Source organism: Anomalospiza imberbis, chromosome Z (assembly GCF_031753505.1).
Source record: "Anomalospiza imberbis isolate Cuckoo-Finch-1a 21T00152 chromosome Z, ASM3175350v1, whole genome shotgun sequence".
Taxonomy (NCBI): Eukaryota; Metazoa; Chordata; class Aves; order Passeriformes; family Viduidae; genus Anomalospiza; species Anomalospiza imberbis.
In genome coordinates this window covers 33,912,429-33,930,987 of record NC_089721.1, presented here as the reverse complement: position 1 = coordinate 33,930,987, position 18,559 = coordinate 33,912,429, and the positions used below count along the sequence as shown (strand labels likewise).

Here is an 18,559-nt window from a genome sequence, read left to right as displayed (position 1 = left end):
AATTAATTCAGAATTTCTTTCCTATAAGTTAATGCAAATATTCCTGAGTAAAGGAGCCAGACTTTTCTTTAGAAATAATTCAGTCAGCAGCTATACTGCTATGGGTAATACATATGAAAATAAAAATCAATATCAGAAAGAAATAAGAAACCTAATGGCTTTCTGAGGATGTCACTTTTAGATTTATTATCTATTTAATTTGGGGTTTGAGTCAAAAGGAGATGGAGGAAGATGAGCTATAGAAACAAGAATGTTTCCTCTTATTTTCTATTCTAGAAAATCCAAATAATTTTGCTACAATTAATACGCATTTTATTCCAACATATTTAGGTGAAAACAACACAATTTTTGTGACTGCTTCTACATTGAGAGGAAATGAATTTTGAATAAAGCACACTACAGAAAAGTTGCAGAAGACAATATGCAAAATATAAAACCTAATAAAAAATTAGAGATTTTCAGAGATAAGGGAAGTTGTCACTTCCTTTCATAGTAAATGTGGATATGTCAGCAAAGTTAAACATTTAAAATGATTTAAATGAGTGAATTTTGCTATTTGTATCAGTTCTAATATTTTTAAGTCACACATATAAGAAATTAAGGGAAGAAATAATGCTTATTTAATGAGTAGCTAAAATTTTATGATAGATTTTTTTAGCTAAGACCTGTTTTGCAATATCTACAAATCACACAGATAACACTGACAGGATAGAAGAGATTATTTCTTTCTTATAATAACAATATATCAGTCTTCAGTACTAGGACAAGTACTTACAGACTGAACAATGCTCACTGCAGTAATTAAAAACTTCACTACGTCCAGTAGCAGATAATAGGTATTATATTCATGTTGCAAACTTTCATAAATTAAGTCCATCAGTCTCACTTTGTCTTCAAAGTGAGCAGCAGCCTTCAGCTGCCTGAAGTTGTGCTCAAACTTGTTTAGATATAATCTTTTCTCCTGACCTGCCCATCTCTGTTTTGTTTTAGTTGGAGGTTTTGGTTTGTTGAGTTTTTGATGGTTTTGGTTGGTTGATTGCTTTGGGACTTTCCTCTTTTTGTATGTGCATGTGGGAGGGTTTTTTTTTGTTTGTTTGTTTTGTTTTTTTTTGGTGAATAACCCTAATTTTAAACAGAATTTGATAACAAATATGTAAAGTCTGTATGTAACATCTATGGGGTTTTCATAATGATCTGGTCAAGACAGCTTGCTGGCATGTAAACAGAGGCTGTTGGAAATGGGGTGCATAATGGAGTGTAGAGGAGCAAAAGGAGTAAATGACAAGAAAAGTGGTTCCAATTATACTGGAAACTCTATAGTTATAAAGAACTTATTGAGCTTTGGATCAACAGAACTTAATTCTTATGGAGCACTTTAAGAACCCAGACATTTGTTGGAAGAAGAATACAACAGCTCACATGAAATCTAGCAAGCTCCTAGAATGGGTACAGGACTGTTTCCTCATACAAATGCTAGATGTATCAAAAAGGAATGACACGCAGCTGGACTTGTTGCTCACAAACTGAGAAAACCTGCTGTGCAATTATCTTCGTTAGTCATAGCCTTAGCTGCAGTATTGTGAAGTTTGGGGTCAAAGGGAGCACACAAGATTTTAAAGATTTTAAAGACAAAGATTTTAGAAGAGCATACTTCAACATACTCAGAACACAGCTGGAAGATATTCTGTGGAAGCTTCCCTGGAGGAAAAAGGTGCTGGTGAATGTTGAGAGTTTTTCAAGAATGCACTTTTGGAAGCAAAAACCAGTTAATCCCCTTTAAAGGGAAGTAGGCAGAGCAAGAGATCCCCTTGGCTGAACTACAAGCTCTTGAGTTTGATCACAACCAAAAGAGAAGCTTATCAAAAGTGTCAAAACAGGTGAAGACCCACTGAGAAACTCAAGAACATTTCCAAGGTGTGCAGAGATGCAGATACCATCTAAAAATGGTATTGACCGGCTATGCCAAAAACTAGAAGAAACTGTTCAATAACAAGAAGTTACAGAAGGAAAATATCGTTCTGTTATACAGGAAAGGTGAATCAGTCACCAAAGTGCTGAATGAAGTTCTCAGCACTTCATTCACCTGTTTGCACCAGCACTGCTAGACCCTGGGAGCAATATTGTGTTGTAATAAACACAAACCCACCTTCATTGAAGGAAGAGTTGGTGAGTAAATTTTATAGCAACTTCACCCCTGCAAATTGATGGGCCATGAACACATCCACCCAGCAAAATTTAAACAGTGACTACAAAGAGAGAATCCCTTTTCAGAAGGAGTTTTTTGGAAAAGATATGGGGTAACAGGCATTACCTCCCGGGTTTAGGTGCGGATTAGGGGTCCTAATATATGTTAGTTAGGCGGTTCTGTGTACCCCTGTGCATACCCATGTTCTCCCCACGGTGGTCTGCTCTGGGTCAGCTCCTGTAACCACCCCCCCGTCCACTCCTGAGAGTTCTGTGTCTGTTACCCCGCCCCTGCATTCCCATTCATCCAGGAACCCAGCACACACCCCTGTCGTGCTCCCATTGGTTACCATGTTCCATGTCACTCCCCCATTGTCTGCCCCATTGGGCGAGGGGGGCTTCCACCCCTGTCTGCCCATCCCCTATAAGATCCCATGTGTCCCTTTGTTTGGGGCCATTCTTGCCCATGCTGGTTTGAGAACAGCTGCATTATCCACCGCTGCAGCCATGCAGGAATAGAGTTCTCAATCACGTGAGCAGGGTGTGCCATTCTCTCACCCTTTGTCTCGGCTCAGCGTCTGGCTACGGCGCGGCGGACCCACGCAGAGGCACAACCCTACAGCTCCGTACCCACGCGATGGACCTAGACCAGCAGAGAAGCAGCCCCCTAGCTGGACTGGGTCCAGGGGGAAGAAAAGCGAAATGCCGCAAACGGGTACAAGTTACTTCCAGGGGTAATGGAAGTATATTCCATATTTCACAGGACATGTTTTCCAGCTTTTTCATGAGCTTTGTTGCCCTCCTCTGGATATATTCAAAGATCTTAAAATCCTTTTAAATTGTGGGACCCAACTTACCCAGATCCCTCTGCAAATGTTCTTGTTGCTCAAGAGTCAACAGCACCTCTCGGTTCTGTGTCATCAGTAAACTTAATTTCTTTCACTATGCATAATAATAAAATCTGAACTGGCAATAGTATGTTATTTAGAGTTTCAGTATTTCATTTATACTAATAAAACATTATTTTTTACATAGTAAAGTGATATCTTTTCACACTTAATAAGATTTAGTCATCTTAGCATGCAGGCAAAAAGACTACATAATCACATGTAGGAGCTGTGTGATAATGGGATATCCTCCATGCAGACAAAAACTTCTAAGAAGTTCTTATAGAGAATATGTACAAAGATATTTCCAGAGGCAAATCACCTTGCTAAATGTGGCAATCTTTCTTGGAAATTGAAGTAAACTATGGTCTTGTCAATAATTACTCTGATTTCTAGTGAAAGAAGCAATAGTTTATCTTGAGTAAAAACTGTCTACTTTAAAAAAATAATGGCTATAGCAAGATATTTTATCCAAGCTTCACTGAGGACATAACTGAACGGTTTCAGCTGCAACTTTATGTTCAACTCAAGGCAAATAACTTTGCAGAAAATAGTCAGCTTGAATGTCTGCACAAAGCACTACTGAGATCAACCTAGCTGAACAGATAGTATCTGCCCAAATTCATATCACACATAAACAAACACACTCCATCCCCAAACTCAGTCAAGTATATTACCTGACTTAAAAGATACAAAAAAATTCATAAGATGTGTGTATCATATGAAATAGTGATGTATGACAGCTTTCTTGTAACACCAGTTTGCACAATATGACAAAAATACCAATATTTCCAATGCTATAAATTGTTTCCAAAAATTGTTGCCCTTTTAAAATACAAATATTTATATATGAAAGTGAAAATGGACTACTTTTTTTCTATATTACTGACAGCCCTGCATAAAGGGCAGCTTCATTTCCAAGATCCTAATGTAGGATCTGGAAAAGTATCTATCTCCCTGGACTTCCATGTATTTCCTATAATACATTGGGGAAATTAATTGTTTTTTCTCACCTGAATTTCACATTTGCATAAAAAGAAGAGTAGTTTCACTCCACAGGAATTATAAAAATAAAAGATGTCAGGATTCTACATGCAATGATATTCATATTATTATATTCACATGACATCTCTGTTTGGTTTGCTCTTGGATTTCTTCATTTATTGAGTGGTTTTTATGTGTATTGCACATACAATACATTAACCATCAGTAAATTCTTCACTTATAAAGATGCAAAAGTACTTAAAATTCTATCTTTGTAGATATTCTTGTTTCAAAGACTTTTAAGAATATGCTATTTACATAAACATTCTACTTTCAGAAGATGCTTTTAAACTTATGTAAAATGCTTTCAAGCCTTAATTTTAATATATTAACAGGCCTTAGTTTAAGAACTGCAGACAGAATTTTCATCATGTTTAAAGGGAATCGGTTTCCTCTTTTTTCTATATATAACTTTTGAACTTGTTATTGATGAACAAACAGTAAACAGAACTTGTTATCCTGCAGACAATACCATGTAAACAACAGCTCCAAAACTGGTAAGAACTGTTACCCCTGCTCACTACCTGCCTACTCAAAGCACTGAAAAAGAGGGAGACAGAAGCTAAGCTTTTTTCTTACACTTATTTATGACTTGAATCAATCCAGAGAAATGTCATCAGTACATACAGTTTTTTTTTTCCTGTGTCTAAGGGAAATGTCAGTTCAATATGTCTCTAAATTCTGTTATCTTCACACATATAAATGGAACAATAATAAGAGATTACAAGATTAAAAGGCAAATCACAACCAATTAGACCTTGTCAAATTTTGTCATCACACAGGAAAGCTGCTAAAATATTAACCTTGACCTTCAGCTTATATTAAAATCAGGGTCTATCAGTTAATAATCAGTTAAGTGCTCTCTGTGGAAAGAATAGAAGACCTCGCCCAGTGAGGGTACTAAAAGCTTGTGAAAATTTGATCCTGATGTTATCCAGATGCAAAGTGTTAACCTTTCCTAGAGATGAAGTCTGAAACACTGGGAACAAGGGTCAAGATAAACAGGATCCATTTTTGGCCCAATAGCAGACTCCTAATGTCAAATGTTCACTTTGCTGTGACCTTGTTCCCAAATGTAGAATGAATACAACACTATTTCTTTTCCTTGCCTTTTAACTCCATCACTGGGACAAAGATGGCCTAGAAAGAGACTGAGTATTCTGGTGTCAGGGTATTTTAAACTGCTGTAACTTGAACAGCAATAGTCTTAAGCTCTATATCCTTCATTTTTCTGGGTTGTATTTTTTGTCATTCATATTGTAAGTGTTAAGCTAAATAGACTAATATACACATATTATATTTTTATTCAAAAGTAGTCTCTTGCTTTAGCTCTTGTACTTTGCTCACTAGAAGTACTTGTGAAATATATAACTTAACACACTCATTTTTCATCTGACTTTTTTTGTGTTCCGGAGTATATAAATATTTTAAAAATTTTAGTCACACTCTCATCACACTCTCTTCATTCTGAATTTTTTTTTACCACATGCCAGTTAATATTTGGGAACAATTTGAATGGTACATACTGAATAAATGAACCTGGGATGCTCTTAGTTGTGGTCTGCTACAATAGGAATCATGTCTACATTTAAGCCTGAATTTCTGATATTTTCACTCATTCTTCATACTTTGCCTCAAGAAGGTTATTTTGATACCCAAAATAAAAAGAGGTCCATATGTTATGGTAGAGAGCTATCTCAACATCTCACAGGCTTTCATGCAATTAGTTTCCATCCCCATACCACAAAGGTCAAGTCCATTATATCAATGCCTGTCTCATACTCTGGTACGCAAAGCCTGACAGATGTGAACTCACAGTATGAACAGCAGTGCAAAATCACTTTCCTGTATCTGCTGGCTTCATCCTTGCTAATGCAATCCAGGGTATAAGACTGCTTTTTCTGAGTCTACTGCTGCCTTGGGAACAGCCTAGTGGCTCCAGTGGTCCCAGAGCCATTAATGCAGAGCAACTCCCCAGCTAGTCAGCATCAGCCTATACTCTTGCTCCCAAGATGCAGCACTTCACACCCATTTTCATGGGGTTCCTGTCAGATCATTTGTCTCTGCAGAAGCCCTAAATCTTACTATGTTGATCTCTTAATAAACTTTTTGGATCTTCTGCAAGCATGATGAGAGTGAAATCTGCACCACTATTCAGGCTATTAATGAAGAACATTAAACATTATTAGTCTTGGTATTTATCCTAGACAGAAAGTACAGCTTTCTGGTCACCAGCTGGGCTTTGTATTATGGATCACAACAGTAAGACCAGCAGTCCAGGCCACTGTCACACTGTAGTTCTTATCTCGTTCATGTTATCACCTACCTAGTAACAAAGGTACTATGAAAGCTGCATCAAAGGACTTCATGAAGTCAGAGTGATCAAGTGCAGTCATCTTTGCCTCTCAGTACTGTCTTCTCATCAAGGCTATCACATTGCATAGTTACGATTTGCACAGACCTGGATTTGACCAAACTTTTAAACAATGAATCTTTGATCTAGAGCCACCTCTGTTCTATAGTTCATATAGCAGGTCTTAAAATATAAGATGCTAATTATCTGTCATATGTGATTATTGTGATAGTTCTAAATTATTAATTTCAAATTAAAATAACAGATAAGTAAAATAAAGCTGGTACAAATAACTATGACCTCAAAGGGATGTGTATATCATACAAATTCCTCATCAGAGTGTTGAGGTTTGCTTTTATTCATCACTTTGTTTATTAACTCAGATAATTCCATAAATTTTTCTCACACCTGAGAAATATTCTGAGTTTGTGAGACACAGAATTTTAGGATCAGATTGTAAATAGAATGGATGAAATATTCAATAAAGTTTTGTGTATTGATACAGAAGTACTGGTGCTAATTTCACCTTGCATATGATTGAAGAAATAGATAACGTCCATTATACTTCCACATTGCTTCTGCTTATTATATATGTGTCTGAGAAGTAAAATCTTTTTGCTGCTTGAGAACTGCATAAACTTTTGATTTCGTTGTCTGACTTTAGAATATTGAAATATTGGGTAAACAACTTTTAAAAATATTTTTGCTCTTTATACCACTAACGACTGATTTGTGCCAGAAAACAAAAGAAAATTATTTGTTTCTAATATTTCACTTTTAACATATTTTTTTAAAAAACCCAATCTGCTCCATTCACAAGAACTGAAACATGTTTGCAAGAAATGAATAAGTTGGTAACTAGAAAAATGATGTATATTTCATATATGTATACATGTAGGTATATCTAGCAGTTTTCAGGGTGCCTACACAATGGTCACAAGGTGATTATATTCTGGCTTGAGATCATCCCCCTCTGTAAATATATATCTTATTCAAGAGTGACTTTTGGCAAAGATATATCTAAATCATATGGGGTGTTGCTTCATCTTGTCATTAATTAGATAATTACAAAGAACTCGCCTTCTCAAAGTCTCAGGGTTTTTTAGTGTAAGTTCTTGCTATGATTCATCTTTTTCAGTAGCTACTAACAAATATTAACACACTATTCAATACATTTGAAAACCTGTCAAGGGTCCTATTTTCTATTCTTTAATGTAGCAAATACTGTATATAAGTGATAACCTACCTGGGTTTGGCTAGCAGTACACCAAGAATACAAACACACATTCAAGTTTGTCAGTATTTCTAATAATCAGTAAAGCAATTGATGATCCAAGACAAATTCTGATAATGCAAAGAATTTAGCTTCTCTTTTAGACTGTCTATGCAAATAGCTCTAAATATATACATTTTGAGCAGTTTTCAAACTTTTAAGTATTTCAATAATGTGACCTAGTTGTTTGTTTTGCAGTGACACCAACACATTTTCAGACATTCAAAAATTCTGCAGTAGTGTATCTTTTATTTCTCTCTGATAAATGAACATATTGTATTAATACTCTGCCTTTACCACCTCTTTCTTTCTTCTTCCCTTTCTATTGTTCACCCTTTTCTTCCTTTCCCAGGCTGGTATCATCCAGGTTTCTTAGCAGTTTTCAAAGAGGAAAATAGATTTTCACTGAGAAATTATATTGTTAGTAAAAAGCAGATCCGACAAACTGAAAACCATCCTGCCTTTATTTTCTCCACAATTTCCTACTACCTATAGGAAAATAGGACTTTTTCAACTTCTATTAGGAAAGAAAACAAAACTCTAAGTAGCACTGAGATACTGGTGTCCATGAATATTAAAAAACTAAGACTAGAAGGATGAGAGGCGCACTTTAATGTGTGTGCATAATTCCTGTGTGTGTGACTGTAGTATTGCTATCACCTTCACCATGCGAAGGATAACATGTGGACCTCCCTCAGAGATAATTTTTGGACCGCCAGGGCTTTTTACTCTGTCCTTCACCCACAATTGTCTCCCACGAGAAATGCAGTGAGAAGTAAGTTTAATTTAATTAGCACCCAAATATTCTTAGTTTGTTTTTTTTTTTTTTCCACCAGTTCTTCTTCTTTATCAACAGACTATATTTGGTCTACATTTTCTTGATAATTGAATATTTCCCCCATTTCATGTTTATATTTATTTTTTATAATAATTAGTCATTACTTTCTGATAGCCGGCCTTTGTAAATTTAGTCTGAAATGAATCCCCAAATGTGTAACACATCACTTACTTGGAGTTGAGGCTGATCAGTTCTACCACAGCTGGTGCCAACATTCTGTCAGTCAAATTCTTAACTGCGATGAAAATGGTGAGGAAAATAGTTGCTTTTTACTCCCACCTGGATAGAAATACAGTGTCAGTTACTATTTTTCTTCCCTGTCTTCCAAGTGCAATAAGATATTTATTATATTATCTTAGCCTGTCTTATGAGGGGATCATCAAAACAGTGACACAAAGGATAGAAGCATAGACAGTTTCACTCTTTGAATTTCTCCTTGATCGTGTGATACAATATACATATAAATAAGTGTTCTAAATAATAATTTATTAAGTGCATATTTATCCACATATTTATTCATATATGTATGCATTTCAAAATGTTGATGCTGAAGAAATTAGTCAGTAAATTTAGCAATAGCAAATAGAAGTGTTTCAGAGCAAAGTAGTTTAATGTAGGTATCTAAATAACAAAGTTTCAGTTTTATTTTGATCTTGAAGTATCATTTCTTTTTCCGTTTCTTCTTATTAGGGACTGTAGACTTCAAATTTATGACAAAATTATTTATAAAAGAAAAGGTTAAAGAAAAGGTATCTCAATTTCAACTGCTCTCTGTCACCTTTGAAAGGAAATAAGATAAGTCCCAACTGTCTAAAAGAGCAACGAAATAGAATAGAATAGAATAGAATAGAATAGAATAGAATAGAATAGAATAGAATAATCAATCTACAAGAAGATGGGGAAAAGAAAGTTCTGAAAATCTTAGCCCAATCAGTTTAACTTAAATTCCTGAGGAAAAAATTATATTATCACTCTTCATGAAAGCTATTTGCAGGCAGAAGGTGGTCAACCAGTAGCAGCATGGCAACAGAGAGATATCTGAAGGGACAGAGACATTAATGAAAATATGTGGGAAAAACACAGTGGGAAAACCAGACATTTATTACACCTAGAACACGTAAATATTCAGTAATTTTGTTCTCTTGTGACCATATGATATTTCTGTCCTTCCAACCAAAAGAAAACCAAACATATTACAGCTCTCAGCTGTATTGCAACACAATGAATAGATTTCTACAGCCAACAAACTTTTCAGAAACTCACTGACTTAAAACAACTTAATAGTGAGCTTTCATACAATGGTAGCAATATGGGCAGAATAGCAGTGTTCAGAAAATCACAGGTGGCTTAGAAAATTTCAGATCTTTCTCCATCAACATTTCTTCCTGTAAAGAATATACAGCTTATGAGGAAATGATAGGTTATAAAAAGACTCTACAAGAAGATGGATTAATAGTATACAGCTAGTTATTCAATGCTGTATATAAATATTGGTTGGAGAGGTGCTGCACATCTGACAAATTTATGGCCTTTCATTTAGAGTGTAAACATTTAGGAGAACTAGACCTTGTTACACACTGACATTATTTTATTAATTAATGTTATTTTGTTGAAAGCAAATTGTACATCTTTATTTCATCAGAAAAATAATTAGGCTCTAACCTAAAAAAAATTCAGTAACACTTTTCCTGTTGTCTATTTGCTTAAATAATTAATTAATTCAAAACAATTGAAATAATCTTATAAAATTAATATGCAATTTCCTAACAGCTGAAAGCTCCTTTTACTATGTTCTAATTCTACTATAAAGAAACAAATTACTAATCTTAGACATATACATAATTCCAATAAATAAAAAGTCTATTCCAGAAACATTATTCTAGAAACACTTTGCAGCTCCAGACTCAGACCATTAGTAAACTCATTCTCTCAGAAGCCCTTTTGTAGTTGCTCCTTCAGTACAAGCTTTAGTGGAAGTTGTTTATACATAAATCCTCTGTTTGGAGAAATTTAATTTAAAATGCTTACAGATCTGACCACAAATAACTATCAGTATAGAACTGAAAAAGGGCTTTTGTTACAACTCCTGTAATATTTTTGAATTTCAAAGCATTTATTCACAGGCGGTATTCCAAAAGTGTTTGAAGACTTTGTCAGAAACCAAAAATATTTCCAAAAGAAAAGTACAGAGGAATTATAACCATGTCTTCTTGATACCTTTAGACTGCAAGGGTAAATGAATATTATGTGCAACTGAGATTTAAATCTCTCCAAAGTACTTGTAAGATAAATTCACTTTGCTGTATATGTCATCACAAGTTGCATCTTGAAAACAACACCTCTAGTCTGGAATTCTCCAAGGCAGAGGAGTGCAGGAGACCTATAATAATTAACTAATCACTGAATCATCACCAGAGGTTAAGAGGTAAAAACCTCTTCTCTTTTGTTACTCCTAACTTAAAATGGGGAAACAAACTTGTGCAGCAGAATCCTCAGGTTTTTCTCCCACACTTCAGCTGCTGTAGGGAAACAAACTGGGTACACATTTTTAATTCCAGTGAAGCAAAAGCTGCTTTCTCTCAGAATGCGTTATCCTTGCAAAATTTTAAATTAAAATTGATTTCTTTCAATCTACTTAATATTTTCCTATGTCTTTTCTTGGCTTCTCTTTCTTTTTCCCAGAACTCAGTTTCCCCTTCCCTTAGTTCCACTTCTACACATTTCAGTGTCAGCAAAACTATGAACATTTTCAACATCTTCTTGCCAATCAGCAATCAGCCCAGGAGTTGTGTGGGATTTTTTAATTGTGTTTTTTTTTTTTTTGTTTTTGTTTTTTTAATAGGGATGCAGTTGGTGCAAAGTTATTTGTTATTTTTGCTTGCATTATGCACTTGTTATCAGTTGGGAACAGAAGGAAATATCACTTTGGCTCCTGAATGAAAGCAACAGATAAGCATGATGCTTTGGGCTGTCTGCTACTTCTGTTAGTCACTAACAGAGCACTGAGCATTACTTCTCTCTTCTATGATGTATGCTGAAATTCCCTGCTAGCAGGCCTGAAACATTTACATTTTCTCAGAAAACAAATTGAGAAAGCCAGATGCCAATATATAGTTGACAGTGTTAGAAAAAAGGTTAAGCTTCAACACTGATATTTACATATATGCTTCTGGTCACAATTAATTCCAGTGTATTCAATTCAGACCTATGACACTGCTCTACAAAGACAAAAGCTAGACATTAAAGGAAAGTTTATGAGGAGAAATAATATCTCTTGTTAGATCAGTTGATAGGAAAAAATTACAAGATTCTGTCACAAAAGCCTTTGTTCAAAGGAATATAGGGTAGAAGATTTCAGATATGCTAGATGCTACTTGGGACATGGATATTAAACCTTGTTTGAAAATTTCTTTTTAAAATCACAAGACATAATATGAAGTCCTGCCTCAGACATCACAGAAACAACACACCGGTGAACATTCCCAATGTTTATGTGATATTCATGATTTCTGAAAAAGGGAAAATAGTACACAAGTTATCCTTAGTAGTATAAATTAGATTAAAAGGTAAATTGTTTATAAAAATTACATTATTTTAGCTTCCATAAATACTAAAGAGTTCAGTTAGTCTTTACTTAATTATTTGGACAGAAAAGGTGGCTACATAAGATGATGAGAACTTCCCTTTAAAAAAATCAAATCCTTTTTTCTATGTCCTTTTATTCACACTTGTGGGATATGACCCTACATTACACAGTCTGTCCGTTTTAACAACTAATCCACATTTACAATTACATAAGCCTTTCTAACTCTGAAATTTCATTTATTCCACAGATTTTACCTCCATTTGTAATTTGCAGATATATTTATATGGAGACAGTTAATGTTTCTATTATCTTTTATTATAAATATAGAAACATTATCAAATTAATAAATTAAATCAAATTATAAAGCAAAGTAATGAACACGTATGTTACATAAAATTTCCATCCCTGAAAATTATACACTTTTAGAGTAATTTTTGCTTTCCCAGTGATGGAATATTTTTGCATTTGAGAGCTTAATACCTCTCTTTAGTTAAAGATGTCAAAACATTTTCCATTAAATAATTTCCTACAGACATAGTCATACACTTTAGAAACAAACAAAACAAGCAAAAAAAGAGAACAAAAAAGTGTATTCTCAAATGAAACCTATTGGCTGCGAGAGCTGCGATGGAAAGGCTACAGCCGCTCCCAGCTTCGCACGGACGCAAATGGCCTCGCGCATGCCGAGGAGTGGGATCAAATAGGGAAGGGACAGGGCGGACGGGGAGTCCTCCCGCCCAATGGGTACAGACATCGCGGTGATGACGTGTACTACAGCGACCAATGGGAACACGGCAGGGGCGGACACGAGACTTTGGGGTGAGTGGGACCACGAGAACGGGAACAAAGGCACGGAAACCGCAGGAGTAGGGGAAAACTCGGGGGATGCACGAGGGTACAGAGAACTGGAGAACTAACAAAGGAAAAACCCATAATGTGAACCCAAACTTGGGATGCAACAGAAACCTTTTTAATTCTTCAAGGTTTGTGTAGATTACATTTTTAAGCTTTTACCAAGAATATAACTAACCTAAAAGCATGGCACAGAAAAAGTACAGAAGTTAGAACAATATTAAAATACACATAATTTCTGCTAGTACTTGAGCACCGCAGTTCTATTTCTAAGTGTACAACATAAATTTTAACTGACATTACTAACACACACACAAAAAGAACAGAAACATAAACCTACATAAATTTTTACGTCACACGAATTTAAGAATTTTTATTCATAACATCGTTTATATTTGCATTAGAAAACACTGCAATCCATGACAGAATTTCCTATTTCCTCTTTATAATATTAATCACTGTACTTTTATAAAAACTCTATTTATCAGCAAAAATTCATATACCTTTATACTTTGGTTCTTCTTGTGGAAAGAATCATAATGAATCTATTTTACCCTATCATGCTTTCAAGAGTGAATAAGCATATTAGTCTCCTGCTGCCCTCAAAGTTGTAAGTTCTGCATTATACTAGCTATTTTACTGGCCTCTCAAGACAAATTTTCCTGGCTTTCTTGACCTAACAAGAAGATTTTCATCAGCTGCAGTATCTTTTAGGTAAGATTGCATGTTATTATAGTAAGACTGCAAGTCCTTATACTACAAGTGATGACATGCTTGAGGTAACAAGAAACTTCACAAAAATACAGGGAAAATGCAGAGATGGCAAATCTCTAACATATATTCACAGACTGCAAAGTGTCAATAAATACATTGATCCTGACTTCAGAACTTAAAGTGACTGAGATTCTCACATTCTGATTTATGATAGAAAAGTAATGGTTTTTTATTTAAAAAATAAAAGCAAAGTCATCTTCTAAAGCATTGTGGAATTATAAGAGCTGATTTCTGAGTACATATTCCAACATCTCTGCCTGTTCCAAGACTGTAGTAATCTACTAACTACTTGAAATCATAATCAACTATGGGTTTATAGATTCTGATTCTGTTTTTAAATATTTTTTCATGACAATGCAAGAGTCCTAATTACAAAACCTATATTTTCTGCCTGTTGTGGCAAGATACTGGGGAGGAGAGAATGAGAGGTGTTTTCTGTGAGAGTCGGAACTTTCACAACATGAGACAGAGAAAGTTCTAGGCAGCTCCAAAATGGATCCACTGCAGGACATGGCTTAATGCATCAACAAAGAATATTTTGCTTCTCTGACAACATATATCTTGGAAAGGGTAAAATATACCATGTCACAGCTGTGAGACAGGAATGAGAAAAAATGTGAGAGAAACAACTTATAGACAGTAAGATCGGGGAGGAGGAAGGAAGATGTTCTCCTGGCACTGGAGTAGGGATTCCTCTGCAGCCCATGAAGACTGTGGAGAGTCAGATTGTCCTCCTGCAGCCCATGGAAGACCACGTTGGAGAAGATAGCAACACTGTAGGCCATAGAGCTCTCCACACTACAGAAAAACACATCCTAATGGAAGTTGTGGATTGTGGAAAGTCCACACAGGAGAATGTGTAGAAGAGCCCAAGTGGCAGCATATTTTCTCATAAGACCTACAGCCTATGGGGGACTCATGTTGGACCAGTCTGTTCCTGAAAGACTGTACCCCATGGAAATGACCCATGCTGGAGCTGTGTTATACATGCAGGATGCTAGGTAAAGTTAACTACTTAGATTTCCTTGAGGTTCATTATATTCTTATCTAACTAGAACTATAAAGCAATTATTTTATTTAACTTCACAGATACAATGTTTGCTACACTGTAGCAAACGATATAGATTTCCCACATTGTTTTTCTTAACCTTAAATGCATAATCATTAATCTGGACTTCATTGGTTTATTTTATGTGTCTAACTTTAACAAGGTCATTTTCTAGAGTGCTATATTTCTGTCCCGATAAAGAGTGTAGAGACAATAACAGATGACAAGAATTTTCAATCTTATTTTCTCTTTTTGTTCTGATAAGGACGGGAAGTGAGTGAATGGCTGGGTGGGGATATGGCAGCAATCCAAGGTCAACCATGACAACGGTCAGCCTTTTGATCTGAGTGCTGCCAGAGTTGGTAACTTCCCTTTGTTAGAGTACATAGGGGTAATGATTGTATTCATTTCTCCCTGAGTAGGTCATGACATCAAGGGAGGCCATATGTGTTCTTCTTCTCCAGGTTTTCAATACTGAAAGGATTTTATTATCTGAAATATACACAGATAAGTCAAACAAAACTCAGCTAGGTTTTGCCATTTCTTGTCAAGAAGTGATTTATTCTGATCATAAAATTTAGAAGCTGAAAAACAATTTTCACATTATGTAATTTCAAGACCTCTATCTACTCATTTTGCTGTAAAGAAAATTAAAAAGTTGACAAAAATCTCCCAAACTCCCTATCAGACATACCACGGAAAATATGCTACTTGAATAAAAATGCAGTGATCGGCATGACCTTGATTATGTCAGCAGCTAAAAATATGTTTTAAGTGTCTTTTTATCTATCTTTTCTTCCAGTCTATAGCTGCAGCTATAGCCTCTGATTCTTTAGAGGAGGAGCTGAAATAATATATCTAACCAATTACTCATCAAGACAATGTACTCCTTCACTTTGCTGATGGCTGGCTAAAGCTTTGAAGCATGAAATTTGATTTTGTTACTGGTTTAATGTATAGATGCAAGTACAAAGAACATTAAAATGTCAATGCATTATTTTTTTTTCCCCCAGTAGTTTTGAAAGGTGATGATGATGATGATGGTGATGATGATGAGCAGGATGAGAAGGAGGAGAAGGAGAAAAAAGAGGAATCAGAGAATTAAATACATCATTGTCTAAATGAACAAAAGCAGTCCTATATTTATTAAAACCATGCACAGAGGTTATAAAATTTTCTCGAGTGAAGTATACCTTTGAAATAGTTGTGTTATTAAAGGATTGAAAGTTGTATTACTCTGATATTATTTAAATATCTCAACTAGAATATTTATTTCTAAATCAAATACCTGTCTGAAAGTTGGGTCTCAATAACTGGTTTTATCATTTTGTCTTCAAAGCTGAACAGCTGTCTTCTCCTTTCAATTACAGTAGTGTGCATATGCATATATATTCATGAAGAACTCATCCCTCAATAATCTTTCTGCTTAAGCTAGACAACTTAATCCTCAGAGGTCTTGAATTTTAAGGGTCGCTTGGTTCTATTTTCAGAATGAAAGCTCGGTCTTCCATCCCTGACAAACAGATCTGTCCTTAAAACTCATGGCTGAGTGAATAATCACTATTCATGTATGCTGCAGTTTGGTATTTCTTAAATAAATTGTCCTATTTTTAATAGAACATGGAGAAATTAATGTATATGGCAGGAAAATGACAGAAAATACTGGAAACTTCTAGATGGTAAAAAAAAATACAACTTTACTTCATTTTGATACTACAGACCCTTATTATTAAAATCATAATGGTGACCAAACTTCTAATAAATACTTCTCAGGGTAAAAAGGAGCGAATCCAAAAATTTCTCTACCAGTCTTAAACTGTAACCTTAGAGCCAGATTCAGAGTTGGCTGAAGCAATGAAGTCTGTGAAAAATACAATAGATAAGGTAGCTGCAGAGACCACAAATACTTCCAAATCAGAGGAAGAAGGGAAAAAGAGAAACTTCACACACAGTTTCAGCATACTGCCAGATCCCTACTTAGATCACATTTATTTTCTAATGTAATTTTTAAGATCATGTCCATTAAATTTAAAAACAAACAAATAAAAAAAACCCCACCAAACAACAGCAAAAAACCACCGCAACACATAAGTGAATTCCAGAGGTGAGAAAGAAGATATAGTAGTGCACTTGGAGGAACTGTTTGACCAAATTGTCTTCTGATGTGCTGATATGCAGTATCATGTCATGAGGCAAGGACAGCTGGTGATTAATTCTCAGACAAGACTTACTGTAAATGTTTTTCTATCACAAAGCCATAGAATAATTAATAATTCAGACAGGGAACATGGGAGTGATTTTCTTAGTCCAGTTCTCCACTTAAAGCAGAGAACAGCCTGTTTTTTGCATTTTTTTGCAAATTGCATTTTATCAAGTTTGGAATAGAGGCAATAAAAACAAGGAACTCCAAGGAATCTACATCACAGAGTCTGATTACTAGAAAAGTCATGTATTTAGTAGGGTTTCCTTGATTCTTCTAGAAGCTGTTACCCTGTAAACCCTAGCAAACACAGCTTAATAAGGGAAAGACTGCTAAACTTCAAATCACTATTAAATTTTGAAAGCTGATTTTTTTTTGTGTTTAAAGATAAAAGTTACACCTTTGATTTGAAAATGGACTTAGGTACTACCTCCCTCTTTGCAATGTTGACTGCTATAAAGTAGATCATGTTTTCTGATTTTTTTTTTTGCTACCAAACACAACACATGCTTTTTTTCTTCTCTGTCTACCTGTGTGAGAAACAAAGGGCATATGTGGTATGCGGTATATGAATATATGGTTCTTCTGAGGTATATGTAAAATCCAAGCAAGAAGGAATTTAAAGTGAGGAATATTAGCATATATGCATATATATTAAAATGTATGTATTACTATAGCAATGCTATTAATTAAAGGTTTTTTTAAGAAGACTGCCAGACATTGAAAGAGAATAATGTAGTAATTGTAAGCCACATAAGATGACTAAAAAGTTCATCTCAGTAAATATCCCTGATGACTCCTTGTTACACCTTTTTTACCTAAAAATGATTCTGTTTAGTCCTAAAAAACTGTCAGCTGATACATGTATCCAAATGTTCTGACAGTCAATGTTATCTAAAATGCAGTTGCATAAGTTTAAGATAAATACTTCAGATAAACAAATTTTTTTATATTTTATGACCTAAATGAAGATATCAAACTGGCAAATTTTCAGAAATTAGAGTGATGATGATTATGATGATATAAGGCATCAGACCTTGACCTGATGAAACTCACAGAACTGCAGCTCCAAAATGTTTGGGAATCACTTCTTGGCTTCTAGACATTTGCTAAAGCAAGATAAAACCAGCCTGAATCAAGGCAAATCCAACAGATCCAAAACTGCACTGTTGGATTGATCTAAAACTTTCTATCAATCAACACTGGCAAAAATAATATTTAGTAGGTTTTGGGATTTGAAAAAAAAAATGCTTTAGGCTTTATAAGTTCTAAAGTCCTTATTTATTCCTTTTTTTCTTTATTTGGCTTCAAACAATTAATGTGTTTGGGTTTTCTAGGATTTCCTATGGATTGTGCTTAAAGTTTCATGGAAAATTCAACTCCTGTGCTTCTGAACTACATGTCAAGATAATCTGAACAAGTAACCTTAGTGAATGTCAGGGAAAGATCCCAAGTTCATTGTGCAAGGATAGAATCAATCAGAGCTTTACTATTCCCCTGAATATACTGTTCATCATCCA

At 34.9% G+C, this 18,559-nt stretch overlaps 1 protein-coding gene across 1 annotated transcript in view; it reads right to left on the bottom strand.

Moving 5' to 3' along the window:
* PTPRD (protein tyrosine phosphatase receptor type D) overlaps positions 1–18,559 on the bottom strand; it is a 1,172,008-nt gene that overhangs the window by 863,543 nt on the left and 289,906 nt on the right. Inside the window, exon 4 of the mRNA XM_068176134.1 lies at positions 8,751–8,858. The gene's annotated coding sequence lies outside the window, so the exon portion shown is untranslated. The remainder of the gene's footprint in view (positions 1–8,750; positions 8,859–18,559) is intronic.